Source organism: Hetaerina americana, unplaced genomic scaffold, assembly GCF_022747635.1.
Source record: "Hetaerina americana unplaced genomic scaffold, ioHetAmer1.1.p SCAF_12, whole genome shotgun sequence".
NCBI lineage: Eukaryota > Metazoa > Arthropoda > Insecta > Odonata > Calopterygidae > Hetaerina > Hetaerina americana.
The window spans coordinates 32001474-32029050 of record NW_027286292.1 but is presented as its reverse complement, the minus strand read 5'-3'; the positions used below and the strand labels follow the sequence as shown (position 1 = coordinate 32029050).

Sequence of the window (27577 nt, the reverse complement as noted above, 5' to 3'; positions counted from 1 at the left end):
TTTTATATTAGTTTCGTGTCCTTTGCTATCAACTCGGCTTTCGTTACGCCCCTGAATTAGTTCCTACATCTCGCTCCATCAATTAAAACACAGAAAATTTGTTAATTTGGCCTTCCGTTTTCCAGCCCAGACCAGGCTAATGAGCAGGGTGAACTAAGGTTCTCAAAACGGGTTTCGTGAGTTAAATGAATGAACATACCGTGGCATTTTCGAAAAACATACAGCGGCTGAATTCAATAGAGAAAGTAATCTAGGGGAAGCGGAGGGTTGATGATATTTCCCTGCGACAAATCTGTTGCCTCAACGTCATCACAACTCTAGAAACAAATGTCGTTTAAAGCAATCGTTTGAATTAAAAGTAGTACACATAAATGTGAAAAAATAGTTAATCTTTCAAACTGATACAACTCATCACTGCAGTCAAATAATCATTCATGTGATAAGTGAATAAAATACCAAACAATTTTATTTGCACATACATTTCCCTCATCCAAAGTTTTAAACCAAATTCTTCATACACCTTCTCATTGGTTGCAACAAGATAAGAATTAGTCTTGAACGTCTACAATTTTTGCTTATATATTTCTAAGAATAAAACGTGTTAAGAGTTCCGAAAATGATGAATCACGGGGTGAAGAAATGAACAAACCCTCCCCAAAATTCTTTATAAAAAGAATTTTGATACACATACATACACACACATATATATATATGTATACGGATATATATATATATATATATATATATATATATATATATATATATATATATATATATATATGTATACGGATATATATATATATATATATATATATGTATACGGATATATATATATATATATATATATATATATATATATATATATATATATATATCCGTAGTATTTGTGAGGAAGGAATCTGGCCGGAAGATTTTGTGAGAACAGTTTTAGTTCCTATTCCGAAAAAGGTAAAGGCTACATCATGTGAGGACTACAGGACAATTAGTTTGATATCCCACGCAGCTAAAGTTGTTCTCAGGATCATAAGCAAAAGGATAGAGAGTAGGGCAAATGATTACTTAGGGGATGATCAGTTTGGGTTTAGGAAGGGGAGAGGTACGCGTGATGCCATTGCAGTAATGAGATTATTAATCGAGAGGAATATAGAACACAACCAGGAGGTATTTGCCTGTTTCGTAGATTTCGAAAAAGCGTTTGATAGAGTGAATAGGGAAAAACTAATGAGTATATTGCAGAAAATAGGAATAGATTGCAGGGAAAGGAGGCTAACCCGCAACCTGTACATGTGTCAGACTGCTCAGGTGCGAGTGGGTAACGGGGAGTCCGGTTGGGCAGTGTTAGGAAGAGGTGTAAGGCAGGGTTGCCCATTATCACCGTTGCTGTTCAACTTGTATTCAAAGGAAATGATCAAAGAGGCATGGGAAGAACTGGAGGTAGGAATGAAAGTGGGCGGGGAATTCATAAAATCAGTTAGGTTTGCTGATGACTGCTGATGTTTGATGATGATGCTTTAGTTTGTCAGTCAGCCAAGGGGTTGCAAGCATTGCTGAGTGAATTGGAAATTCAGTGCGACAGCAATGGGATGAGAATCAATATTAAGAAAACAAAGCTTATGCGATTTTCTAGAAAGAAAAAGGCTAAGCTTAACATTAAAATAGGAGGGCAAAAACTAGAGCAGGTAGAACAGTTTACGTATCTCGGTAGTGTTTTGGACCAACACGGTCAAAGTAGTAGGGACGTAAGGAGAAGAATTGCGCTAGGCAAAGAGGCTTTCACAAGCAAGAGGGAGTTGATGACGGGGACGTTGAGTAAGGATGTTAAGAAAAGACTCGTAAAAACTTTTATATGGAGCGTAGCTATGTACGGCGCGGAAACGTGGTCATTAAAGCAGGAGGATAGACGTAGACTAGAGGCTTTTGAAATGTGGGTGTGGAGAAGAATGGAGAAGGTGAAATGGACAGAGAAGAAAACAAACGAGGAAGTACTTGGTATGGCGGGCGAAGAGAGGGGTTTGTTAGGAGCTATCCTATGGAGGCAGGAAAAGTGGCTGAAGGGGGTATTGACCGGCAGCGGGATATTGAAGACTGTAATTGAGGGGAGAATGTTAGGCAAACAAGGAAAGGGAAGGAACAGGATAGGGATGTTGGACGGGATGAAGGGAGGAAGAAAGTACTCAGAGCTGAATAGGGACCTGATGTAAAGTAGGATGTTGTGTTTTGCTAGGGGTCACAAATTATCTCAATAGTAATTATGTCCATCCAAAAACCTACCTTAACCGGTAGATTACCTAATAATATATATATAGTATATTATATATATACTGTTTTTGTCTGTGTTCACTAGTGCTAAGTGTTATACATTATTATTCACGTCCGTGAGACTTTCAAAAAGTGTTATGTGTGTATATATATATATATATATATATATATACATACATACAAACATATATATATATATATGTTTGTACATATATTTGTATGTATATACTATATATATTCTTATATATATATATAAGAATGTGGGTACCCTGAAAAACTACTAAATAGTAAAATCCTCAAACCGTCAACCCAATACACTCCCCTCCCCAAACCAAACCGCCCAAAATGCCCTAATCTTATCACCACTTTCTTCCCCGGAACACACAAAATTAAACATCTAATCCGTGACCTCTTCCCAATTATCAATAACACTCAGTCCACATCACTTTTATTCCCACACTGTCCCTCTGTTTCGTTTAAACGCCCGTCGAACTTGCGAGACATCTTCAAGTCCACAAATCCAACTTCAAGCACCCCCGTCTCTCCCCCGCCCCTATCCGCACCATGCAACCGCCCACGCTGCAAATGCTGTCATCTTTTAAGACCCTCCCCCTCACTCAGTACCAACTCCCAACCACTCGCCACCTGTACCTCAAAAAATATTATATATCGCCTCTCCTGTAACTTCTGCCCTGCCTTCTACGTGGGCGAATGCACGACCGCACTTTCCCTCCGCATGAATAACCACCGATATTCCACCAAATCTCCCACCTTTCTTAATTATCCCATCCCTACTCACACCGCTTCCCACAATTAATCTTTTGACGACTGCTTCTCCGTTTCGGTGATTGAAATCCTTTCCAAATCTGCGAGTATAATAGAGGTGAGAACCCGCGAGATGGCGCATATCTGGGTGGCCCAATCATTCAAACCGCCCGGGCTGAACCAAGCCCACTGAATGCATCATATGGCTGCCTACATATCCCCACACCCCCTTGTTCATTTCATATTGGTCCCTTTACCTCTCCTTCCCTCACCTCTCCCCCGCACATCCTCTCCGCTCTTCCCCGAGAACGCCATTCTGAAGACGACAGCCGTGCTGTCGAAACGTCAAATAACAAATTGTGAGTGTCCTTTCTTTGTGTCTCTATATTCTAAAAATCTACATCTGTGTTTATATATATATATATATATATATATATATATATATATATATATGCTTTCGTAGACGTAACACGGAAGTGCCGAATAGTACATTACACAGTAACAAACAATATAGAAACACAAAAAAGGAACACTCACACATCTTCATAATTTCGACGGAATTCTACTCCGTCTTCATCGGAAGATAGAGAAGTAATGACTGCTGGAATAGTAGAGGTGAGGGGTGCGAAAGAAAGGGAAGGGGGCCAGGGGAAGGGGAGAACGGGAGGCGGAGGAGGGGTGAGAGGAATGGTTGGGGAGAGGAAAGGGAGAGGAAAGGCTAGAGGGGAGCGGAGATAGGGAAGGAGGGAGAGGGAGGAGGTGGAATTGACACACACATATATATATATATATATATATATATATATATATATATATATATACACACACACATATATAATATATATAACCTTGTATAAAAATGTACCTTAACATCAAAACACAAAGAAAGGACACGCATATATTTGACGTTTCGTCGCCATATCCCCCTACATGTACATACATACCTATACATGTATAGTATATTAAAACACGAGAACACGCCAAATGGCGAGCACATCCATTCACATGGAAATAGATACAAGGAAAAGGGATAGGAAAACATAAAAGGCTAACACAGGAATGGTTGGGAAGGCGGAATCGAGCGGATCACAAGCGTAAAAAAGTTTCCTTGACTGGGACTTGAACTACGGATATTTCCACTCGCCACCCCGAGCAAAAAAATATTTGACCCTTCCTAAAATTATTTGAATATACAATTTTTAAATTAATTTTTTATTTAATGTGGTCGATACTTTACGTCGTAGTGATGTGTAAAAATTTTATTTCATCTTACGTGTATTATGCTCGACTTCAGACTTCAATGACCTTTCTTGAACCAGAAAAGAAAAAAACGAGACTATATCGACCTGATTTACCCAGAAAAAGTTGCTTCGTGGAATGGTCTTCTCACTCACACTTCCTCTCTCCTTAGGAGGTAGTCAATCATCAAGTTACCAAAACTATGAACATTATCCATCAATTATTAAAATATCAATTTTTTATTTTTAAGAAGGCTAAATAGCAGCATTTATCAAAAGCGAATACAGTACAACCTGGCGGGTGGCCTGTTTGCCGTTCATACCAAAGGTCATGGGGCCAAAGTCAGGAAATGGCGTCATTACTATGGCTTAAAAGATTAGGCATTATGACGGTAATAAATGCACTCAGATGTCAATGACAAAAAAAATATCCGATACCATGCTATAAAAGCATGATGGAATCGCAAAAGAAAGAGACACAAATGCGGGCGAGTATTCCTCCATATGAGTCATTAAAAACTACATCCCGAGTGACCACGAGCACTCCTTTAACTTACGGGCGGGAGCGCTTCGTGGCCATGGGATTTGAAGACACGGCACTTGAGGACCCTCGCTCCAACGCTTTAATTCCGACGTCCACATCTCGGAGAAAACCTCCACCTCATAAACTTAATATTTTTTATCGTCTTATGCTTTTCTTGCCCTTCCGAGCAGAGCTATCGTAGCCGAAACACTGAGCATTGGTCCGAGAAAAATATTTTTTTTGCAAAGACACGTTCTAAAAGAAAAAAGTCGAAAAAGGATCAGTCTAACAATGGGCAGAACACAAGCTGGTGAAAGAGTCTCTTAAATTAGAACCTTAACCTAAATCCGAATTGTTGACGATGGAAAAATTATCTCCGTATCTGGAAAGAGTAAAGCTGCCCATTACCGTAGCCTGTAGTAGAAATCGACTGGAGAGATTCTTTCAATACTTCATGATTCATTCGCAAGTCCGCAGTTTTAAAGAGGTACACGAAGAGAAAGACATACACAGTACCAATCGTATTTTCCTTCATATTGTTCCACTAACCCCATTTGGATTTGTTCCTTCAACTTGCGAAAAATACCTTCAATAATTCATTATGATAACAGTTACCCGATCGATTTACGGATACCGATTACCACAGAAGAAACTTCGCATTCAAGACTACTGTATTGATGAGAGCTAAGCTATTGTGAGGTCGCAAAATGTATCATTCAGTTCCTTACAACGCAGTTCGCAAAAAAAATGCATTAACATTATTCAATGGCAATATCAAACTAGTAAGCTACTCATATGACCTAAACAAGCTAAGATGATCGTACATATATTCAAATGTTAGAGTCAAACACTGCTTTCATCAAAAATAACTTTTACTTGGGGAAAGATTGATTGTATTTAACTTTCATGTACTTGCCGGCTAGCTCAAAGATTTATTTTATGCTAGGCGATGGGAACTCATATGCGAAAGCAGCCACGGCAACCCTTACATCTATTTAAACCCCCAAGCATATGACGACTTTCTATCTGGAGGCCATCTTGGAAAGACAAACACCTCCAACCATCGCCTTTGAAAATAGCCCCTGCAACGTTGAAACAATCCACATGGAGTATTATCGCTGTAAATTCAACGTAGCTGGTACGTGAAGACATGAATCGCTTGTAATGCAACAAAAATTTGGTACGGTGGCTATACATTTTAATCTATAAATCCCTTAATTTGCCATCCTATCGATAGCATTGTCATTCCACCCTCCCCTCATGCAAACTTCTTAATGCAGCTCCGTCACACTGTCCTGAAACATCTGCGTGCTTTCATGTATCAATTTGCATTGGCATACTTCCTTTTTTCTATTCTACATGGTACCCTGCAAGCTACCAATAGGGTGTACCGCAGGGTTGAAATAACATCGGGCATGCACCACCAAAAATTAAGTTTTTCTTATTTTTTTAAATATATAGTTACGTAAAATAATTCAAATAAGGACTATCATGACAACTACAGGCATATGCACCACGGTATCTAAGTGAGATACACTTGCCTACGCATCCGAGAGGATGCTGCAAGTCACAAGGAGGACAATAACTACCAATAGATAAGATAAAAGACAACACACTAGGCTACTAAGAATGAAAAAATAAAAATACTGTTCCCCTCTAGTGCGATCAGATGTTTCTCTGATCCCTTATCGTTCATGGGAAAAATGACATCTTAGACCGAACTGTTATACACTTAAATATCTCTAATTTTATTCACTGAATCCTCCAACCACACTGATGGGTCAAGTAAAACATTTTCAACATCATTACTGAAGAGACACCCTTCCAATGTATGCAAGAGATTTAATCTGTAATCTAACCTTCGTCAGGTGAGTGATTCCCAACCTAGCTCTTCATATCATTTAGATATACCACTCAGTTTATCATAAAAACGTTTCACAAATATAGTTCTCTACGCTGCATGCGATCTAATTTGGCAATCAATTCAACTTTATGAGGACCCCATACACAAGTAGCATATTATAAATATGGCCAAGTTAGCGAAGGATAGCTATTTTCTCCATCCAAAGAATGACGAAGATAACATTCCGTAGATGCCTCGGCTTTCTTACGTTTCCCCCACGCCAATATCATCAAAGGCAATCTCATACCTCACGTAAATTGCTTCTGCCTCCAACCTAACCCACTCTTCCGCAATGTCTCTGCTTGAGAATTCCTCCTGCATCCCGTTTCACTGCATGGCCAAGCGAACAAAACATTCTACGAAAAAACCCTCTACGACAGTTATCTAGTCATTTCATTTTGTATTAATTCCTTGTCCAGTTTCACCAATGCCCACACAAAAGAAAGCCTCTCTCAAGTTCCCCTTAATATGGTGCTACGCGGTTAGCGCTCGAGTATTTCACGGGCATCACGATAACCTTCCGTGTGACAACAACTGCAACCGGCTGTCAAAAGCTCACGAAATACCGATATTATACGGAAGTTTTTAATAATCGACATAACCGCCCGAAACAGCTTTCGCGAATTTCATTGTAAATGAGTCTTTCCTCCCGGACATTCCTAAGCGCAGGTTAGATGCCTTACGTGAGCTTCAAACCAACAGCCATTCAGAAGTGTAAACAATACTTTGATAACAGCATCAGAAACCGTTGAATGAAAATACGACCAGGATAAACAATAAAAACTTCAATAAATACACAAGGGAAAGAGTTAAAATTACAAAAGGAAATCAATATGCCCAGTTTCCTAAAAGGATACAGGCAAAATTGAAGAACACGTGGGACTGGAGGTCCTAAAATGACCTTAATTCAGTCAATAGCGGAACAACACAATAAAAATCACCTATGCACTATTAAGAAACAGAGTACTTTTAATAAATAAACCAAAAAGTCAATACCTCGGAGTGTTAAATTAAAATTTTTCCGTAATTCGAGAGATTCAATTATAAGTATTCCGCACCATAAAATATCCAAAGGAGCCGAATCGTCACTTTAAAAGTCTCACTAACATAAAGACAGCCGAGTCAAAATAAGAAGTCTAGAGTAAATATTTAGTGTTGGCTCGGCAACTATAAGATTGTACTTCACAAAAGGTAGTATTATACAAAATAAGGTTGTTCTATTCAAACACTGACCGCCGTGGCGTACCAACAAGCCGGAATACTAACCCAAAGGTGACATTTTAATACCCGCTTCGGGCATAGGTGTCAAATTCAACTATGTTCGATCAGGCTCTGGCAAGTGACAGCGGATTTGTGTGAATCTGGGTCCTTACGGTCCATCAGAGATGTCAGAGAAAAGAGAAATCGAATTTTTATGCCGAACAGAGGTCACTAAAGACTACGACAATGTGCTTTCGAAATGCATCGTAGCTGGAGTACAGGAAGTTGACCTATATGATACAAAAGCACCCACCAATAATCACTTTTTTAACCCCATCCGTTTAGACCATGAATTATCACCACATATAAAGATAGCCGTCGTCATATTAATGAGCCCGACGGTTGACTTCGAAACGTAATAAAAAGCTCAGAACGAAATAAACCCTATAGTTATATAAAATCCAGTTTCATTTCTCCCTCCACGTTCTCAAAGTAATATTTTGCATAAAAAGAATTAAACAGTCATTAATTTTTTGGTATTTATGGGTTCCCAGTAATTTAAAACTTTGATTACAGCTGACAGGAGCTTGAGGCTCCAGAGTAGTAATCGGGGTGACGAAACATTCTATACATACATGCATTTGCACTACAATTACAACCGAATGAATGAAATCATTGCCAGTAAGAAGAACAATAGTCATTTTCATAGCAGGCATCAAAAGTATTCGCGGGTAAAAAGGTTATACATGGAATACAGGAGTTTTAGAGCAACGCATCAAATGGAGACACCATCCTTCTCTGTATTCCCATAGGTTTGGGAAAAGAGATCGTGGTTTTAAACTATGCTTACGGATAAGTCATTTAAGCCATAATGCACAATACAAACCTTGTGTTTATGAACCCACATACGGACCCATCTATAACGAAGGGAAAACATAAAAACTTGCATCGAATTAATATGATTTACTACGAGACAATTCCATTTATGGTCGGTAGCCAGGAGGGGAAATCCGACCCAAGTCATCGGCACACCGGACATCAATTCAAGCAAATGTATTATTCAAAGTTCAGTGACGCAAACACTAGAGTGCAGATTGAGGAAATATGCATGTAACAAGGAAGACTTCATTGCATTTTTCTCAAAGCCATAGGACACAAGTATGGCGCATACCTTGCACATAAGTTGCCTAAAATGATTTGAAACATTACCTACCAAGCGGTTTGACCCAGCGCACATCATTGCTTAAGAGATTTCCTTCCAATTTATGCAAGAGATTTCATCTGTAATTTAACCTCCGCTCCGTGAGGGATTCCTAGTCTAGCTCCTCAAATATTTTGGACACGCTACGAACTTTATTAAATAAATGTCATACAAATCTAGCTCCTCTACGCTGCATGCGATTCAATTCGGCAATAAATCCAATTTCTGGAGGATCCCATAAACTAGCAGCATATTCTAAATGAGGCCTAATCAGCGAAAGATAACATTTCTCTTAGAGTCTTTTCATCTCATTTACCCAGTACTCTTCTAATTAATCCTAATTTTTGTTAGCTTGTATATTCCCTGCAAGTGTATTACCCAGGAAAGGTCGTGAGTGAGGGTAACACCTAAGTATTCAATCGAGTGTACACATACCATTTTGGTGTTCCCGATGCAGTAGGCATTCGGGAGGGACTTGCTCTTTTTCCAACATTTCATCGATACGTACTTTTTTAAGTTTAATTCTTAATGCCAAGTTTTGCGCCAGGGTTGTATAGCATTTAAGTCATATGATAAAACTGCTGTATTCTCAGGATTTCGGATACCTCGGTAAACCACAGCGACGTTGGCAAATAAACATCTTCCTAATTGCTATGCAGTCAAATGATTTGCAAATTTATGACAAAACGTTCAAGTTCTACTCCGTGGAACTACTCATGTATCATGATTATAACGAGGTAATTTTATCTCATTACCATTGATACAAATTTATTCAATGATTTTACACGACAAATAAATATTTAAGGGGATCGGGATGATGCGGTGACCGACGTACTGACTTCCCACCGAGAGAGCCCGGGTTCGAATCCCAGAGAAAACAGATATTTTTTCAGTGGTATCCCTATCCCTGCTCGACGTAATTTGTGGAGAGCATTTTGAGGGAGTACGACGTCCGCCGGATAGGACGTTAAACTGTGGACCCCTTGGCGTCTTTCGCTAAGAATAGGCTGATTCCGATGTCAGGTTTCTCTCCATCCTTCCTTTCCAACCATCCCTAATTGCGCAAATGACCTTAGCCGTCGGTCGCCTCCCCTAAAACTACTAATAACCTTTAAATATTTCTTATTATAAGCTACAGAAAAATATCTTAGTCCCTGTTACCAATTTAACTACCCAAACAAAAAAGTGCACTGAATAAAAAATGAATAATCTTTCGTAAACAGTAAGATTTTTTCCCTTGAAGCAACAAATACAAGTGGCACTAGCCTGTTAAAAGAAATTGCTTTTCTGGCTCTTTGTGTGTGCATAAAAGACATCCAAGTTGCCTTTACTTCAGATAATATAATCTAATTCAGAGGCAGCTTCCGGAACTCTGTCACCAAAGTCTTCATGAAGTATTACAAAATCTTATTTCCAGCAATTTTGGCAAAAATACCGGAATCCACATGGGCATCGCAAAACTCAGGAAGGCTGTGATTAATTCAAAAACATTTCTAAAATATACTTCAACCACTCATTAAATAGGAGATTATAATAACTGTTTCAAAGTTTTAAAACGAGTGAACACTTTCAAAAATAATCAGTGAGGAAGGCGATGATTGGTTAATATGACAGCACAACATAAATCACAGTTACCTCAGTAGGCTGGCATAAATTGAGGATACTAGACTATGTATACAATTGATTCCACTCCTCCTTGACCAAAATAAGTTATAGTTTCACATATTTTTTTAACAATGGGAGTACAGTGAACCACAGTACTTAAAAAACAAAACTAATGAAAGTATTGTACTTAATTTACAAATGAAAAAATCAAGTTAATTCTGGTACAATGAATATGAAATTTATTTTGATTTTTTCTGACTGCAATGGAAAAAAAACTCCACCTTTAGTCAACATAGGAGCAAAAGCACAATCTAGAATTTTTATTCATCATTGTAAAATACTTCCATCACAGAAGTATAAAGTAAATCATTATTATTACTCATCTAATGAAACACTGTTGACATTACAACATTTTCACTAAATTTATTTCCTGTGAAATTACTCATTCGGTATTACTAAACATGAGCAGAACTTCCTCAATAGTAGCCGGGAAGAAATCCACATGTGCACTGAATTCTTCATAAAATTCTACATTTAAAAATTTCACAAAAATGGAAAGCATACAAATCACATTCCAAATTAATCCTCTAATCCTCTTTTACTCAAATGTACATTCCAATCTTTACTGGAATACATATCCCAGTACAATAGTGAATTGAATGGAAGGTGCATCTTTGCAGTATTAAAGTTACAAAATTACAATGGTAGAATAATGGTAAAAGATAAAATTCTGCATGGAAAAATTTTAATGGATATACCAATAAAATGAAATAAATCAACTGAAGCTAATATGACCTTTAAAAATCAATTTTTTAACAGACTCAATAATGTCAATGTGAGATACACCTTATCAAAACATACTGCTTAAAGGATTTATTCACAGTTACCTGAATAACTAGGTTGACATTTATTCAACTTCATGATAACCTGCATTGAAACCAAATAAAGAAAACAAGGTTTTCAGCAAAATATGTATTGAAGAGGTTTCAAATGAAGGAATATTGCAGATAAACCTTTTAGCACAATTTCAGCATGAAATATTGCACATTAAAATGTATGCCACATGACGATAATGTGGATCATCAAGAAAATAAAACAATGAAATTTTTCCAGACAAAGACAAAACGTAGATTATATAAATGAAATTACTGATATGAAATGAAAAAAGCAACTGTTCTAACATTATACACAACTAGAATCGTGTAATATTTGAGATATTTAAATCAATGTCTTTTATTTCTTCTAGTTAATTACAAACAATTTTAGCACTTGTAACTATCAAATAAGCTGAAAATTCTACCAGGAACTATTATATGACTCCATGGCATCATTCCACATATTTGGGAGTGATAGAGTTTGATTTTTTAAACTTAGGCCTGCCAGGATATACGTAGACCATATAATGTAGAAAGTCAAATCCTATGACACTCCTCTACAATCAGTATATATATATACTGATATATATATATATATATACTGATATATATATATACTGATATATATATATATATATATATATATATATATATACATATATATATATATATATATACTGATATATATATATACTGATATATATATATATATATATATATATATATATATATATATATATATATATATATATATATATATATATACATATATATATATATATATATATATATATATATATACATATATATATATATATATATATATATATATATATATATATATATATATATATATATATATACTGATATATATATATATATATATATATATATATATATATACATACATACATACATTCAAACACGAAATCCCGCCAAACGGCGAATAAATACTCATATATACAGAAACAGATATAAGGAATGAATAACTAGCCCAAGTGGTGGAACATTTTCACGACTCCTACTTGGTTGACTACAAACAAAGATGGCAACTTTAATTTATGTAGGGACTTCAAATTAACTTAGCATTTATTTAAACATAATGAAAGTCATTAGTTGATTGATTGATATTAAGAATAGCAAGAATGATATGCCAAATTTATAAATAAAATTAATTGTATTGTTTTAAAAACTCAATTGTGCATGCGAATGCATTTAATTGGTTTTTAGCCAAAAAAGTCCAATATTTACACTAGGCCAAAGATAAGGCTTACAGCAATCAATAATAATTCTAGATATTATGTACTATAAATTATAATCTTTATTTTGCATCTCATCAACTGCAATAGCTAAAAATTTCTAAATAGTCACCTATTTAATTTGCAAACTACTAAGACAATGAAAATTTCAAATAAATTTTCCATGTATTTAATCAAAGATAATAGATAATATACAACACAGTGGACCATTTAAGAATAATATATTTTGCATTTAAATTGTAGCTGCAAAAGAAAAATAATGATTCAATGAACTTCAAATTACTTGTAAAGTGGTTCTTTAAGTGTGGGTGAAGTCAGAACATTAATGAAGACAAGCAAGAGGAAGAAAAATATTAAAATAGTATGCATTCATAGACATAAAAGTTTACTAAATATAATGAACCTAGCGAGGACAAAATATAACTCTAAGGAACATGCTAATGACTAGCCAAAAACAGCATTATGGGAGAAATGATTGCAATGAAAAACTCAAACATGCCTCTTGCAAACCTTGTGCATCACTCTCTTAACTAGTTGTCAAACATGCCCATCTGCACAGTTTCTTCTTTAGTGACTCATACCAATGTATCAATTGTTGTCTCCTTCTATCAATGTGTCAATTGTTGCCTCCTTTCCCACCTCGGACAGACAGTAAAAGCCCAAATCCCTTGAAGTGGAATCCTATTGTGTCCTGGGAGCTTACACGGACCCGGGTCTGAGCCTTCCCACTATGTCATGTACTCTCCTCCTTCCATCCACCCCATATATGTGTTTGTATTTATATGAGGGAGTTTTTAAAGTTTAATTTTTATTGCCGAGTGTTGCGCCAGGGTTGTCTAGCATTAAGTCATCCCATAAAGCTGTTGTGTCCTCAGGATTATGGATATCTCAGTAAACCACTGCATCGTTGGCAAATAAATGTTTCTTACTAAGGACTACAGAGTCTAATGATTTGAACTTCTATTCCATAGAAGTACTCGTACATCATGATTCTAATGAGGTATTTTTATCTTATTGCCATTAATCCAATTTTTTTCAATAATTGCACATGACAAATGAACATTAACATATTTCTCATTATAAGCTACCAAAAATTATCCTAGTCCCTGTAACCAATTCAAACACCCAAACAAAAGAAGTGCACTGAGCAGTAAATGAATGATCTTAAGTAAACAATAAGAATTTTTCCCTTGAAGTGACTAATACAAGTGGCCCAGCCAGATGATACTGTTACAAGAAGTTGCTTTAGGCAGCACTAGGAAAGAAACTGGTACCTTATCCTGATATGTGATTTTCCATACTCTTAGACTTAGTACTAGGTGACGCTCTATTTTCACCTACAAAACCAAATTTGGTCCCATTAAAAAGCTTTATTACACAGTTTTTTATACATATAATTTTAAAATTTATCAAAAGGGTGAATATTAATTATACAATTATTTATTGCAAACGTTTTAATTATGTGTGTCTGCAAGGAACTAGCAGATAAAGCAACAGTGTAAAGAATTTTCCCAATACACAAATGACTTGACATGATTAATGACAAATGAGAAACATACACTTGAAGCCTCATCCCTTTAGCCAAATAAATGAGGATACCTCCTAAATTAATGAACTAGTGGCTGGTAAATGAATGTTAAAATAAAATTAAGACAAAGATATTAAGGTTACATAAAAAACAAGAGGAATTATAATAGAGGTATTACAATTTCCACAATTTGGGCACTGGATGTGGATAATGTTTTTAAGCATATGGAAGAATGTAAAGATGCCAAAAGAAAAATTTTCAATAAGAAAGCAACATAAGAATGGGGAAAGAAAACTCCAATGGAAATGAAAGTATACCAGAGCAAAATAAAATCAAAAAACGAAAGTTGGTACTGAAAATGAAGAAAGGAAGAGATGACCATTAAGGCTATCAAATGAGATACATCAGTGTATTAGAGATGATGATAAATTTATAGAAAATGAGCAAGATAGGAAGATTATTACTATATTTTATTATAAAAAAATATAATGACCTACACATAATTATCAGCTAAAATCAGCAGCCATTGCAAGAGACTTTCAGCTACTATCTTTTTTCTAGTGTTTCTCAGAAAACTATTACCAGAAAACCTAGTATATGCAGTGTGCACTGCAACAAAAAGCTTCTATCATAACCAGTCAAGTAAACTGATGGCCAGAAGTTGTCCTTGAACATGAAAGACAACAGAATATGGCAATTTTTGAAAATAAAACAACATTATTCAGTTTGTAAACAAATACATTAGATAGTTTTCCTGGACTAACAGCTGCTCCATATCTAATTATTTATACATACCAAATATTGCAACAACATGGGGCATCAGATTATCTATGCTTCAATTGTTCAATAAAATGACAGAGTATGAAAAAATTTCAATTTTTATTTTAGTTGATTAACTTTATAGTTTCTTGTTATTTATGAACCTAATGATCATGTTGAGAGGGGTGTGGGAGTCCGGTGGATTGATAACTATGTTACTGAATAGGCCCACGTTCTCCAGGTAATGCCTCTGTGTACCTTCATTCTCACCCAAGCTATATGATTTGTGGGTACAAGATCTTGAGAAATCACAGATGAAACCGGGAATGGAACTGGTGCCCCTTCCCTAATGTCGGAATTTGACAATGTAGCTGGGTTTGGTTTTAATTGTCTCTTGCCAAACAAATTAACCTTTACATCATTGTTCATTATCAATCTGTTCATTACACAAACAAACACCTTAAAAGATGTCATTTAGTAGCACTAAAAACATCTGTTCTGGGCATGGCCACAGAATGATTCCCACAGTTACTATCCAATATCACTAACAGTTAAAAAGAAAAATTCTATATCAGTTAAAATATGTAATGAAAGTAGTCCTAAGAGCCCATAGTATAAGTGGAAACTGATTACTCATAACACGCAAATTAAGAGATTGAGGGTTGTGATGAAGGGGAGAGGAGGCCTTGGGTAAATTTGATGATGCATCAAAATCAAAAATATTAGACCACTGGTTAAAGAAAATATATGAGGTCATCACATAGCTATTAAGCCAATAGCATTAAATACCTCATTGCATAGTGTTCAGGGTTGCAGAGATTTTAAAGAGGCACAGAGTATTAATAGGTCTGCATAAAACTGAAATACATTGATCTTTGAAACTGGCCATGACAATTATTCACCATAAATCAAACATACATTTGAAAACAAATCTGATAGATTATTTAGTATGCATCTGTGAAATCTTAAGGCTTCACCTTGTAAATGAGAGTGAGAGTATTTGTTTCTGTTCACAGTCTTATTTGTGATTTGACTTTCAATTACCCCACAGTATTTCCCTTCATTCTCAATAATTGAAATTCTTAAGTAAATTTAGAAAAGATATGGTCAGGGCATATCAAAATTGTCTCCCAACATCAGGATTCAAAAGAAAATTATAGTTTCTGCCAAGCAACAATTTTGCTTTATATTTTAACCATTATTCTTCACAACTATATAATTTCTTTCAAGATCACTTTCAAAATGTACATCCAATCTACCTCCTTCCTTGTTATCACCTAATGAGCATATATTTATATGGAGAGAAAATTCAGTAAGAATGATTCTACTACAAAGACAGTGTACTGACCTTAGCATCCCTAACCATCCAATATCAAAGAAAATAATAGGAAAATAGGTAAAACCCTAGAAGCTTCCAAAATGATGTACAAAACCTAACCTAGGAGATTTATTATCATTTGCTCCTGCAGGTCAGCCTAATACAATTTACTTGCATTTAACATTATTGCACTTTATCAAATTGCGAATACCTAACACTAATTTATTCTAACTGTTCTGTTGTTACTGAAGTCAGGGGTGCACTTCAAACAAGAAAGCTTACTTTTCACAGAAACTAAAACCAAATTAATGTTATTCCTCTTATGCCATAACCTTGACCTTGGCTTTACCAATTTATTCAGCACTCATCTTGATAACACTACTACAAATGAGACATTTTGAAAAGAACCAGCACATCCTTACACAAAAAATTCCAAAACCAAAAAGTGGTAAATATTTTTATAAATGTAAGCTAATTCCTCCTTGCAAAGTCATATGGCTGAAATGAATAGTATCCTCAGATAATAAAATTTCATCTCCATTATGGTAGTTTTGAGAAACCTACCTCTTTTGATATCAACTAATACTGCTTCGGCTAACATGCCACCAATGCTAATCAACAAAAATACCTGAAATAGCAACCCACTCAAACAGCACTAATTGTCAAGGTGAAGTGAACCATTAGGATTGAAAATTCCTCCTGATATATCCTGCCAACTTAACACTGCTATTCTATTCATATTCAGTGAACATAAATCACTAGTATATACATACACTCTTCACAACATTCATCAAAAAATGTCTCATTTCAAGTTATTTTAGAATAATTATTATTACATTAATACTTCCAATGATGTAGGCAAATTTTAAAAAGATGTCAATGTGCTTACCAAAAATACTTTTATTTCGATTGAAATGAAGATAATAAAATGAAGCTATGAAAAAAATAATAAAATAATAAACATACTACTGTCCTGTTGATTGCATTAAATGTAAAAGTGACTGTGACGAATTATATTTACAAAAATTAAGAAAATAAACGAGCAAATGAGTCAACTTAGGTAGTATGTCTGCTTCTGAGCAACACTTTTTCCAAAGGCAAATTCAGAACGAAAGTAAAAAAAAATAAAATAGAATTTCAACAATTGAAACACTACAGAAAAACGATGACTTACATTCTGCTCTACAGACTTACAAGAAAAGTGGGTCTTTGTGGGTATTTGGGTATGAGTAATTAAAGTTTCTGACATACTCGTTAGTTGGATAAATTATATTTTATTTCATATAAATGTTTGTAAAGGAAATGTTAGGATCAAAAGAAACCCTTTGTACGGTCAGTATTAGTACACATAGTTCCTACGATGGCGTGTTGAACGTTCTTATTGTTGTGCTCCATATTATGAGAGGGAAAAACAAAAGTTTAAAACAATGAAACCCGTAATATTTACTGTAATTTTACCAATAGATTTTTAATAGAACGGATTTTGGGTAACGTCAATGCCAAAATTCTTGTACTGGTCTTTTCTGAAAGGTTATATTTGTTAAGTTGAACTCAAAGAGAGGAACCAAGCCTAAAATAAATTCTTACCCTGATTATTTTTCATAAATCTCCTTTATGCTTCCCTCATTGAAATCTCTTTACAAAATTAACCTTTCAGTACTAAATGAGTAAAATAAAAAGATTAAAATGAAAATAATCAAGTTTATAAGAATCATTCCGTAAGCATTAATTTAAAATTAGCTCTAAAAGGCAGGAACTAAATACCCAAACTGCAGCCTGTGAAATGAATTCTTTTCCAACCAAGTAGGCATGCCAGCAGAGAATCAATGCGCTAAACAAGTAATTGATGAATAAAAACACATTTTTATTTCACTCAGAGAAAAACTCATGGGTTAATTATGCGTTTGGTAAGCTACGTCAACACTTGAAAAATACTTTATACGTCGCGAAAAAATGCAAATCTGGTTAGAAGCGATTATAGTGATCTTTCATAGATTATCTTTGTCACTCACTTTTTATTAACAACTCAATAAATTAGCAGGGCCAGTAATACAGAGAAAATATCAATTAATGTGATAATCTGCTATTATCAATATCATCTGGTATCACAGAACTTGAATGACGCCTTACATCTATAATTGGCTCGGTTACGAACGAGGAGTTAAGTGATGCTCGAACACCGTTGTTTACTAAAAAGATCACAAAGAAGTATTAAAATAAATATTTATTTCGAATATAATGCAAGGAAAGAACATGAATCTGAATCTTAAGCAACAAAGTTCTATGAAGTCTGAAAAATTAAAATAATTTTACTATGGATCGAGAATTTTGGAACATTATATTTCCATTTATTAATACAAACGTTAGGCGTGTGAACAATATAAAATTTAAGGATACGAATTAAAAAAATAGCACTAGACATTTTTCTAGTAGTACCAATTTTTTTAAAGAAACTATATCGTTATCAGGCGCTGTACCTTAATTTGTCATGTATTTCCAAGGAATACAATTCTTAAAAAATAAGTAATTTACGTCGTCACTCTAGTTCCCATATATGTCAAAAGAATGATTAGTAGTTCTTTAAATTTTCGCTATGAAAACACGACGCCTCGCAGGTAGTATTAAAGCCTTTTTTACTCGGAAAGAATTTCTGATATATTAACTGATGAGTAACCAGAATACACAACTCTTCTTCCATTAAAATAACACCATAAAACATTCCCATATATACTGGGGTTCCGCCAAAACTTCATCAATATAGAAGGAGATCCATAACGTACTCAAAATACAAATTCTCCTAAACTCAATCCATCCTCTGCATTCTAACACATAATTTATAACAACATTGTTGTTTAAGTATTTAAAAATTCTATTCATCTTACCTTAATATGATGCCTTCTGATGAAACCTTCAAGAAAGTCACCCGATAATTGTGAGCCGCTTGAATCAACGAACCGTCCTCCCGTTACTACGGCACAGTTGCAATTTACAGTGACGTCAGCAGCAGTGCAACCAACAGAACAAACGTTGAGACGTTAAAATTCTAACATGGTTCTACAAGACTACTTCCTCCTTTAAAGGTAAATATTTCATTGCAACGTTACTTTTACATGTTCCCTGGTCATTACTTACAAGCCATAATGCACCATCCGTGAGTATGAAAAATAGTCGTCTGCCGAAATCACTTCATTCATGCCACCATTAGAAATTGTTACAAGAAAAGAGAGCCAATCCAAACGCACTGTCCACGTTGGGTGCGAATCCTGGTTACTAAAACACAACCTACTTCATGAAATTCATTACGGAAATAATGGAATATTATATTTAATAATAGGAAACTTTCATCCTAGTTTATTTTATTTTTTCACTAACATTATAAAAAAATAAAAACGTCAAAAATTTTATAATGTTGTTCATACACATTGGTTATACCCAAAGCATTAATGAGTAATTTCTCCTAAAAACTCCAAAGATGTAATAACTGGCTTTTCATCTCAATAATGATTAATATCTGGTTAAAATTATAAAAATATGAACTTAAAAAATCTTCGCAGGCAAACGAAGGATTTTTAAAACACGGTTGCAAGGACCCTGCGCGAAACCGCAAGATGACACCGCTTCCGTGCCAAAGAGACCAATGGATTTACGCAGGTTAATTTTGATTATATAGCTACATTACGTAATGATATGCAGGCAAAACAATGCATTGAATCTTCGCGGCGTTCCCAATAGAGTGCTTAAATCCTGACCGAAGGCCCTGTTTTCGATTCTGAGTGATGCATCGGAGCCCATTTAGTTTTATACAAGCTGTGATTTTTCGACTTCCAGACCTTCACGGGAATCTACCGAGGGTGGAAAAGAGAAACTGACCCTCCTATCCCAATGTGTGAATTTCACAAACATATGCCGAACAGGACTTGGTGCCAGGCGAGTTCTGTCGTTGTCCATAAACCAGCCTTCGGGTTGATAGCTGTGATGACACTACTTAATTCCCTTCCAAATTTATTTTTTACAGAAGATGCAAGAGTAAAAATGTGTTTGCTTCATTCCTGCGTCATGCTTTATTTGCCAAGGAAACGACAGGAACAATAGCTGTTAATTGAGTCTGTATACTACGAAGGAATATCGCAATACTATATTTACTAAATTAACCTGCCAGAAGGTTAAATATAAACTCCCGATTGCCGACCCGCATACTTCGGATAGGCAGAAATACATATGTCAGTGCAAATGGAAGAGGTGACAGAGATGGAAGGCACTGACTGAATATCTCTCGAGTTCCATCCAGCCCTCTGTTAATTTTCTCAAGTCGCTATGAAGTATTTTTAATTCCATTAATGTCAGTTCATCTTCTATTTTCCTGTGCACTTTGGAACTCTGAGCTATCTTATTAAATGATTACTTTATGGTTTACTCTTTCTTAACCTGTATTGTATGCTTCCTAAAAACACACTTTCCTTCGTGAACCACCACTTTTGTCATTTATTGACTGATTGAGTTGGTGAATGACATTTGACATGGCTGTCGTGAGAATATTCAAGTGATCCAAATGAGACCTATTGCTCCAGAACACTTAGCAAACATTCTGCTGGTCCTTCGCAAAGCCTCATTGGTGGATTAATGAGCCCTGGCAATTTCTAGAGTACTTTAATACACTCCATTATAAACGAAGGCCTTGAGCCAGTGGTACCAAAATTTCTGCTCCTTTTGAAATATTTATATTGAAGAGTTAATTTGAATATGTGTAAGATGTAATATACTCACCAATTATGTACGCGTTAACGATTGAACTCACATCTTCGAAAAACCTACCGAACGAAGAATACCATCGTTTTTTCGTTCTGTGGGTTTTTTCACCGTTCTCTTGTTACCACGTAATGAACGAGCCGCAGAAACATTTTAAAATACCTTGAAATACTCTTGTATGCATTCTTATGCATAAATATTTGGTATATTGTACGACTTTGTCAGTAGATTAAGTGTCCAGGGTGTGTGAGAGAGAGGGAGAGAGAATTAGAACCAGGTCACACTTGCATGTATATTGCAACAGGAATAACGCACACAGAACAAATTTAGAGAACTAATTGCATTTCAGTAGAGCAAATTACGTGAAAGGGCTCAGAGAAACCGCGGACCTTTTGTGAGACTGAAGCAGAGACGGTACAAAAATCTATTCAATAGGTTATTTTCTGCTCATTGAAATCTTTCTATTGTAATATATCTTCAGGACCTTACTCAAAAACAATCAGTACATATTCGAGAGAAATTTAATCATAAGAATACTATTGCGGCTTTTTCAAGAAAATCCCTGACTTATTAATTTAAGCGCCCGCTTTGAATGAATTATTTTGGGATTAAAGTTATCAACTTTTATTACATCCATTTCAAATTTAAGGAATTTTTACTTCCTTAAAATAATTAAAAATTGCATCCATAACCCTATAGAATTACCATTTCCTATACAACAAGAATCATTTTTATTCGTGTCTGTTGCATTCACACCAGCGCCTCAAACTAAGACCAATCGTAATTTACATCTTGAGTAAATTCCTTACGTTTTCTTCACTATTCTGCAATTTGTAATTTTACTAGTTACTTAAGGAGTCACACTTGTTTGGCCCTGAGCTCAAGTTCTAATTCTTCTAAAATTATCAATAGACACAACTTCACTTTCCCTTATTATGATCTCCTTGGTTTAGCCGTCGTATGACGCATTTCGTTGTTATTTAGGGTCAATGCTCGCCGATAGACCTTCGCCGCTCGACGGTAAATCTATGCTAAAACAGAAAAATAGTTCATTAAATGTAAAGAATTGGGTGTATTTGAGAATAGAAGGCCTGTTCAAAAACTTTCCGAACTTTTTTAACAAAAAAAATACTTCACTAACACACTATTGGTCATAATCACCTTCAAAGTAGTCTCCTCCCCAACGGATACACTTATACCAACGGTGTTTCCACTTTTTGAAACAGCCCTGGAACGCTTCTTCCGGAATGATCATAAGCTTCCGTCGAATTTTTCTCTATCTCTGAAATGGTGGCATATATTTTTCCTTTGAGTGGAGTTTTAGTTTGGGGAACAGGAAAATGTCACATGGGGCCAGGATGACCTGTGCTATAATTATTGAGACTTCTGGTCGATAGTTCAACACTCATAATAGCCAATAACGACTAAGTCGTAATTATATCAGCCAAGGGTCGGAATAAGCAAGGATAGCACTGACGAAAAATAAGCAGACACTGAAGGGTAAGTGATTTTTCCAAGTAAATAGGTCTGCGAATGGAAAAGCTAATCGTTATGAAGCACATTATAACTAAGAGTCTCACCCAGAAAGGTGATTTCTTAGAGATGATAAAAATTATCAACATAATGTTGGTGTTAATTATTTGCCCTATCACAATTCGATTGGGTGTCTCACGTACTTAGAAGTGTTCCATATGTTACATATTCGCCATACAGTATGAACACTCAACAGGTTTAACTTATGCTTTGGAATATAGTAGTGAAAACGTGCGAAGCCTAAGTCTAAGTGGAGGACCACTTGAAGGTAAGAATGAATTACGCCTAGCTATGTCAGAAGACTGGAGAAATGTGACTAGTTACGCTGATGCTAAATGGAGGGTGACAGGAGTGACACTAGACGAACGTCGATTAACCTTAGAGCACTGTCGAAATTATTGAAAACTTCTTTGGGTACTACTCGCACGTTGACAAAAAAAATTTCACATGAGACGTATTTTGGTGCGGTTGGTTTCGCACAACTCACAATTTAATTACGATTTTATCGCTGAATTCGATGCGAAGCGTGCTTTTCATCCTTCTTATTCCTATTTTTGAAACCTTTAACTTTTTCCAGTCCCATAATATGAAGAAATACCTCGGTGGAAAGATTTCTTCCGTTTTTCTTCATCAGAAGCAGTTGCGGGCTAACTGAACGTTTTTCAATTTACTACTGCTCCCGCTGACGCAATACTAGAATCGAATCAATGAAAATTGTATTGCATATGCATTGCATAAAATTTAGTTTTCCGCAGTAAATGATGCGAATAAAAAATGCAGCTGTAAGGAAAAAATCAGGGAGAATTATTAAAATCAATTGGAAAAATTATTGGGGCTAGAGAGTAACAGAAAGGCGTCGGAAAATAAGTGAAATGTACGTAGCCACTGAGAGAGCGCAAGACGTGAAAGGTGGGATTTAGGAAACGTGTGAGGGTAGTTTTCCAGTCCGTCGAGGTCAAAAGGTAGCGTTATATCGTATGAGCATAGTAAAATGAAACTCTTTCGTTGGTACTTCTTTTCCACGCATTAAAGTCTTCCATGCCATAACTATGAGATTAATGATTCAAATCCTTGATTAAACTATTCTTGTAGAATAACAAACTAAATTCGTAAAAATCAACCGAGAAAAGCGTAAAATATACTTATTCAACAAGGCAAATTTTAACGGAATACCAGAATATTTAAAGAAAGAAATGCTAGAATTCAAGGCAAAATCCCTGAAAACCGACACAGAGAACACCTGGAAATATTTTTCAAATATTAAACGCTAAGGAATTCAATTCCATTCAAACGTAAATGGGACGGTAAAGAGCCTAGGTGGTACCACGGAGAAGTCAGATGCATTAAGAAAGCAAGTAAGACTACAATCAGATTTTAAAATAGTTTCAAAAGTAGTGACGTAGTTTATATGAATACATACAAACAGAACTTAAAACATGTGGTGATAAAATGCATGAAAGTATCATGCGCCAAGCCCTACACTCCTTCAAATCTAAAATGCTATGCGAAGGCAAATCTTGAGGAAAATCCCAAGTAATTCTGGTCTTCGATTAGAGAAATACAAGGTAAACGCCCAACTGTACATTCTTTGAAGACGCAAAATGGCGCAATCATTACAGACAGCGTGAAAAAGGTGAATATTTAAACAAGTTTTTCCAGAGCGTCTACAATAAAGATACAAACGCACCAGACGAGTGCAACCACAACCACCCTGGGAAAATGAGCGAGATAACACTGACCAAGAAAGGAATATGACATCAGCTGCGTAATATCAAAGCCATCAAAGCACCAGGTCCGGAAGATATGCCCGATAGAATATTTAAGGAATTAGCTGAAGATATTGCCCTGTTTTTAGAAATTGTTTGTTTTAAATCGATAGAAGAAGGCTCAGTAACTTTCATTTAAAGGCAGCGAAAGAGAGAAACCAACCAATCACCGAACCATTTCTTTAACAACGATCTCATGTAAAATATTAGAACACAGTATTGTCAGTAACGTTGTGAGATTTATCGATAGTAGGAAGATACAAGAACACCCCCCGTCACACGAGCTTACGGCGGCTTGCAGGTTATTATGCAGATGTAGATGAAACCGAAATTTAATTGCTGAAAATGGGCCAGGGAACTTGAGACAATGTTTTCGAAAATTAACTGGTATTTGAGCAAACGTTTACCCCAAGATTTGTTTGATCTGAAACTATTGTTATGTGGCTCGTGGCATCCATAAAGAGCAAATAATTGAGTACGAATGATATTCAGGTGATTTTAATTAACAATACTAATGAGGATCATTGTATTTTTCAACTCGTAAAAACCAAGACGATAACTTAGAAAATGAGGTGAATACGATTTCCCAAGGGGTTATAAAATAGGCAAGCATGGTCTAACATTCTCATCAACTTTAGCACTAACAGCAACCTAACAAGCTAATTGAGAAGCCCGGATGGATTTGTGGAGATGGTAAGTAGACTATTTAATAATAAGATGACTAATAATAATAAGATGACTACTAATAATAAGATGACTAATAATAATAAGATGACTATTTAAATAAATAAAACCATAAACACGGTAATCAATCCGAATGTCGCTTTGGTACGTGATTTTAGAGTTCACCCAGTACTAAGCCCGACGGTGTGTAAATATTCACACATCAGGGTAAGGGGGCCAGTTCCTTTCCCTGTGACGGTTACGGTTTCCTAGGAAGATCTGGTACCTCAAAATCACATAGCTTGGGCGGAGCTGCAGGTACCCAGAGACTTGTCCGGGAATCGAACCCGGGTCCTCCGGTCGGTAATTCAACGCTCTACCCCCTGGACTACCGCGACCCACATTTAACAAAATATATGTAGTATATTAATTTTCCAAATTATTGTCAAACTTGGTCATATAAAACAAAATGGTACCATTTTTTAAACGTTTATATGGAAAAACTTATTTTACTGGGAGGCACACTCAAGGAAGGTTTAGCTGCTTGAAGGGTAACTGGTGCAAATGCCGAAGCTGAACAAGAATGGCTACCATGAAATGCAAAATATTTCGGATCTCCTTCAATCAAGATGACATCATAAACTTTTAACTACCTTTGGAATACGGTCTTTGGTAATGGAGGATACATAATTATAAGGAAATGACACCAAGGAAGTAACCAATAAACAAACATTGTAAGCACCTCTGATTGTTGGTCAAGCGTCTTCAAATAAGTAATATTTAGTATAGAAGAGTTATCATTCAGCAAGGATAGCCAGTCTCATAGTTTCCGATTCCATCACTTTGATCTTTGCATGCAAAAACTTTTGATTATAGACTGACAGAAGGGAAAAATCAATCTATAGTTGATTGATAAATCCTCCATGATAGTAACCATAGTGTAGCTTTTCCCAATCTGCAGTAATTTGCTTAAAACTCTCACGACTTTCACCGGTTGGAACGTAATATTTCTCATTTGATTACCTCATCTTTGTCTAATAAGATTTATTTCAATTATTAAATGAAATATTAAAAGGGTAAAAACTACTTTCCTGGTTATCGCTGAAAACCTTTACGTGTTACGGATTTTGGGAAACTACCCCGGAGTCCCTACCTGAAAAGATGGTGGGTATCCCAGTGCTCACCCCATCCACCGTAATGAAATTCAATACAAGTCCCATGATTAAAATTGGATGCAAAAAGTTTGGCTAATTTAGAAATTTTGGGGATAGCTAATTAGCGCCTACAACCATTTCATTGAGTTAGGAGCTAAATAAGTAATTATTTCATGAGTGAGACTTAATTTGGTAAATATCACGATTGAGTTGATTAGTTCGAGAACTTCATGACTTGAGGAATGGAAGTCCCTGAGTGTAACGAGGGTAGCAATCTGACTCCCTCTAGGCCATGTAATACAGCTCGAGAGAGTTTAACTTTTAATTTAAAACAAATTAATCACTTGGAGCAGTGACTATCAGTAATCATTTTAAGGAAATTTAAATAGGAAAAAAATAAAATCTGATATAATTTTAGCGGTTTCCGCCGTCATGCAAAAGAGAAATAATTGAAAGGTAGGAAGTAGTCAGTCAATAACTCTTAATTAATTAAGAAACGCCCGTTTAATTGAACCAAATTGGATTGTAAAGATGGCATACCTGTATAAGTCCGATGGACTTATGCAAGTATGCCATCTTTGCTCCAATTCAATCGATGTATATCCCTTGAGCATCCATTAACATGATGATTATATTTCTACCACCGCCAATTTACACGTCACCTGAGGGATTTCTTATCTATTAACATAAATAAATCAATTTTACCATTCTATTATAAATAAATAAACGCATATGAAGAGGAAGACACATAATCACCACCAAAATCTAAATCAGACCCTTTTCCTGATATCAGTTCCCAAAGATAGGGTGAGTCACCACTTGCCATTATGATAGGATATTGAATTTATATCAGAAAAAAATTATGAGATTTCGTCAGTTTGAATTCAGAGGCAGTTTATATTGTTATTGAAAAGATCTTTGGGAACTTAAGATGAGGGGTCAGGGCAAAAATAAATAAGGCGGCGTACACAAACAAGGTCATACAAGTGTATAATTGTATATAATAATAAGCGATGATTAAAGGGTAGATCGCAATCCCAAGAAAAATTCGGGCGGAGGCTCCGTGCTGGAACTAATAAATTAAAAACCTTTGTCGGTCCCGGTAGTAGCGGGGTAACGTCCTCGTCTGCCAACGCAGAGTTTGCGGGTTCGATACCCGCCTGGGTGAGTTTTCCTACACCTAGGGCTAGGATATTTGTCATTGTCTTTCATGTTATATTTTTGTATAATAATCCGATCCAACGACCAAAAGATAAGGCTGTTTTCGGATAAGTGTTCCATC

The 27577-nt window shown here is 35.7% G+C and overlaps 1 protein-coding gene across 6 annotated transcripts in view; it reads right to left on the bottom strand.

Moving 5' to 3' along the window:
- Positions 1–19423, bottom strand: part of bsk (mitogen-activated protein kinase dJNK) — a 244112-nt gene extending 224689 nt beyond the window's left edge. For all 6 annotated transcript variants that reach the window (XM_071582860.1, XM_071582859.1, XM_071582866.1 and 3 more), the window contains exon 1: positions 19316–19423. The gene's annotated coding sequence lies outside the window, so the exon portion shown is untranslated. The remainder of the gene's footprint in view (positions 1–19315) is intronic.
- Between the last annotated feature and the right edge of the window lie 8154 nt (positions 19424–27577).